Below are 4,906 nucleotides of genomic sequence, written 5' to 3' on the forward strand. Positions count from 1 at the left end.
TTTTTTTTTTTGAGATAGTCTCACTCTGTTACCTTCAGGAGAGTGCTGTAGTATCACAGCTCACAGCAATCTCAAACTCTTGGTCTGGGCAGCGCCTGTGGCTCAAGGAGTAGGGCACTGGTCCTATATACCGGAGGTGGTGGGTTCAAACCCGGCCCCGGCCAAAAGTGAAAAACAAATAAACAACAACAACAAAAACTCTTAGTCTCAAGCAATCCTCTTATCTCAGCCTCCCAAGTAGCTGGGACTACAGGTACCTGCCACAACATCTGGCTAATTTTAGAGACTGAGTCTTGCTCTGGTTCAGACTGGTCACACTCTTGTTCAGGCTGATATAAAACTCCTAAACTCAAGCAATCCACCTGCCTCAGCCTCCCAGAGTGCTAGGATTGCAGGCATGAGCCACTGTGCTGGGCTAGAGACAGGGTCTTGCTCTGTCACCCAGGCTAGAGTACAGTAGCATTAGCCTAGCTCACAGCAACCTCATACTCCTGGTTTTAAGTAATCCTCCTGCCTCAGCCTCCTGAGTAGCTGGGACTATAGGCTCCCACAACAATGTCTGGCTAATTTTTCTTTCTTTCTTTTTTTTTTTTTTGAGACAGAGTCTCACTTTGTTGCCCTCAATAGAGTGCGGTGGCATCACAGCTCACAGCAATCTCCAGCTCTTGGGCTAGGGCTATTCTTTTGCCTCTGCCTCCCGAGTTGCTGGGACTACAGGTACCTGCCACAACACCCAGCTATTTTTGTTGCAGTTGCCACTGCTGTTTTAGCTGGCTGGGGTCAGATTCAAACCCATCACCTCTGATATAAGGGGCCAGTGCCCTACCCACTGAGCTACACGTCCCACCCATTTTTCTATTTTTAATAGAGACAAAGAGTCTCACTCTTACTCAGGCTGGTCTCAAACTCCTGAGCTCCAGCAATCCTCCTGCCTTGGCCTCCAAGAGTGCTAGGATTGCAGTTGTGAACTGGCCCAAGCAAAAACAAGACCTTGTCTCTAAAAGTAGCCAGGTGTTGTGGTGAGTGCCTGTAGTTCCAGCTACTTGGGAGGCTGAGGCTTGAGCCCAAGAGTTTGAGGTTGCTGTGAGCTATGATGCTAGGGCATTCTACCAAGGATGACAAAGTAAGAATTTGTCTCAAAAAAAAAAAAAAAAAAAGGAAAGAAAAAGAACTGAAGATTGTAAACATAAAATGTGTACCCCAAGTGAATGTTTATTTACAATGAGAAAAGAAGTCATGGTAAATTGCAAATGTTAAAAGCTGAACATAAATAAAAGCTGATGGGCTCAGCGCCTGTAGCTCAAGCAGCTAAGACACCAGCCACATATACCAGAGCTGGCGGGTTTGAATCCAGCCCAGGCCTGCCAAACAACAATGACAACCACAACCAAAAATAGCCAGGTGTTGTGGTCAGTGCCTGTGGTCCCAGCTACTAGGGAGGCTGAGGCAAGAGAATCACTTAAGCCCAGGAGTTGGAGGTCCCTGTAAGCTGTGACACCACGGCACTCTATCCTAGGCAACAGCTTGAGGCTCTATCTCAAAAAAATAAAACAAAATAAAATAAATAAAGCTGATGGCTGAGCTCCTGTAGGTCAGTGGTTACAGCACCAACCGCATACACAAGAGCTGGCGGGTTCGAGCTGGCCTGGGCCTGCTAAACAACAATGACAACTGCAACAACAACAATAACAAAAATAGCTGGGCATTGTGGCCGGTGCCTGTAGTCCCAGTTACTTGGGAAGCTAAGGCAAGAGAGACACTTAAGCCCAAGAGTTTGAGGTTGCTGTGAGCTGTGATGCCACAGCACTCTACGGAAGGTGACATAATGAGACTGTCTCAAAAAAAAAAAGGAGCTGAGAACTACCACAAATATCAGTAAGATATCCCAAATACCACACATATCAAATCATAAAATTAATACCTAAAATCATGTATGAATTAATTGCCATACTACTTTTTAACAGACTAGTTGCTAGCTATATACATTTCAAATTTCCAACTGTGATAAAAGCATCTCATTTCTGCATATCACTTAATTCCTTTTAGGGAGAAGGCCTAAAGCTTAAGCTAAATCTGCCTCTGTTCCATTATTTACAGGCAGACAAGTGTCAAGCTTGGTTATTCTGGAAAAGCCTCAGAAAGTTGAGGGCCCTAGCGGTGTGTATGTGTGTGTGTGTGTGCATGCGTGCGCACACACATTGTCCAACAGAAAGGGTTAAACCTCTAACCAAAGCTGAATGTTGCCCAAAATACAGGCTCCCATTCCTGCTTCAGGGTCTATGTAAATTGTTTCCTCTGTTTGAAACATTCCTCTCTCACATACACCCCCTCATCTTCACCTCTTTTCCACATTTTCACCTGGTCAAGATTTAGGCATCTGTTAAGTCTCACTTTCTCAGGAAGCCTTTGTTTGATTCCCTTTACATTAAATCGCTGTAATTACTCATTCATTATAAACCTACTCTGGTAGTGCCACGAGTTCTGGAACCTCGTTTGTCTGCGTGTCTATCTTGTCCATGCCTGTATTTTTCCATTCTGTGTTTAGTGCACAGTGCCTGGCACCCTGTGGCACTCAACGAATGAATGAACAAAAGAACATGATTACTGCGGATGAGAACTGGGATGTGGGGGGTGTGTGCCCCCTGCTGGACACCAAGAGTCCCAGGAGACTAGGACCTCCTTTCTGTGCTGGGAAAAACCAGTGTGGTAAATTTCCTTCTTGTGTGGCTCTGGTCAACCCCACCCCATGCCCAGACTCCTGACTTCGGCCTTCCATCATCAATCAGCTCCACGATCTCTCTCCTCCCTACCCCCGTAGCCAGACTAGTACACCCATCCTCCTCCTCACTGCAGACCACCTCTGTGACTCCCCAAATTAATACCCCTCCCTCCTGGACCTTCAGCTACAAATAAGAATAGGCCCTGGGGCAGCGCCCGTTGCTCAGTGGGTAGTGCACCGGGGCTCTCGGGTTCACGGGTTCGAACCCAGCCCGGGCCAGCTAAAGCAACAATGACAACTGCAACAACAACAACAAAAACAAAAAATAACTGGGCATTGTGGCGGGTGCCTGTAGTCCCAGCTACTTGGGAAGCTTGAGGCAAGAGAATCGCTTAAGCTGAAGAGTTTGAGGTTGCTGTGAGCTGTGACGCTACAGCACTCTACCTGGGTGACAGCTTAAGACTGTCTCAAAAAAAAAAAAAAGAAGAAGAAGATGAATAGGCCCCAATCCTCCATCGATCCTCTCCCCCTCCTCCCTGATCAGTCAATCAGGAGTGATTGGCTGGGTTATGGAAAGGGGAAGGATGTGGGCCAGGAACGGTGGGTGGGGAGCTTGGAAAGTTGGCCGAGTAGGGGTGAGGTGGGTAAGTGTGTTTCTGAAACAAGATCCTGTAAAAGTGTGGCAGGACAGTGGGTTTCTTGTAGGGGGAAGAATCCATGAGATGACACCTGGGATATTTGGGAAAAGGTGAATGAGGAATTCTCTCCTTACTACCTTAACTGAAAAAAAGAGTAAAATACTCCCAGATCACATAAATGTGAGGGGAGGAGCTCATAAAAGGAGATTGGACTAAGAGAAATGTGTGGGGGCAGCGCCTGTGGCTCAGTGGGGAGGGCACTCACCCCATATACCGGGGGTGGCAGGTTCGAACTTGACCCCGGTCAAACTGCAACAAAAAATAGCGTTGTGGTGGGCGCCTGTAGTCCCAGCTACTCCAGAGGCTGAGGCAAAAGAATCACCTAAGAGCTGGAGGTTGCTGTGAGCTGTGACAGCAAAGCACTCTACCGAGGGTGATAAAATAAGACTCCGTCTCTAAAAAAAAAAAAAAGGGCGGCGCCTGTGGCTCAATGAGTGGGGCACCGGGCACATATACGGAGAGTGGCAAGTTCAAACCCGGCCCAGCCAAACTGCAACAAAAAATAGCCGGGTGTTGTAGCAGGCACCTGTAGTCCCAGCTACTCAAGAGGCTGAGGCAAGAGAATCACCTGGGCCTAGGAGTTGGAGGTTGCTGTGAGCTGTGTGATGCTGCCACAGCACTCTACCCAGGGCGATAAAGTGAGACTCTGTCTCTTTAAAAAAGAGAGAGAGAGAGAGAGAAATGTGTGGGGCAGTACAGAACAGGGGGATTTCGTGAGGGGAATCAGAGCTCCATACACAGGCTGGGGAGAGAGCAGAGAGGGAAGGAGAAAATCCACTTGCCCCAGGGTAAAAAGGGAAAATGTGTAGAGGTCCAGGAGAGAGGGATTTAGCTCCACACCTGTGATTCTCACAGGTTCCAATCCCTGGCCCTCCCCCAGCCATGCCTCCTAGTGGGGCTGGGAAAGAGTGACAGTTACTAAATGACCCCGAGTCCTGCTAGCTCTTCTGGGCAGACTGTGGTCACTGAGGGGCTAAAGGGGACTGAAGCCAAAGTCTGGGTTATTGATCTCTGGCCCCGAAGGTCAGCTTCAGGGGCAAAGGGAGTGGTGTTGCCATGGTGGGAGGCTCAAGGGACCCCACAACAGTGGGGCTGTGCTTCAGCCAGTTTTCTTGTTTACATCCTCAATGCCCTGTGATCCTACCCCCCCCACCCCCCTACACACATACCCCCTCCATCCTCTCCTGCCTGAAATTTCTGCCTGTTGAGACATCTCAGAACAGAACTTTTTTTTGGGGGGGGAGGGGAGGGGGGGGTCTGGTCTATTAGGTAACTAGAAGGTACAAAAGCAAGGGCTTGGTTGGAATTATGTATTACTAGCCCTACCTTTGAGAGTCCATGAACTAACTCCTTGGTAAACCTGGTGGTAAAAGCACAGACAGGAAGGATGGCCACAATTTGCTGTGTGGCCTTGGATAAATTACTTAACCTTTCTGAATCTTAGTTTTCTTTTCTTTTTTCTTTTTGTTCTTTTTTTTTTTTTTTTTTT

The sequence above is a fragment of the Otolemur garnettii genome, unplaced genomic scaffold (assembly GCF_000181295.1).
Source record: "Otolemur garnettii isolate 467f Iridium unplaced genomic scaffold, OtoGar3 scaffold00156, whole genome shotgun sequence".
NCBI lineage: Eukaryota > Metazoa > Chordata > Mammalia > Primates > Galagidae > Otolemur > Otolemur garnettii.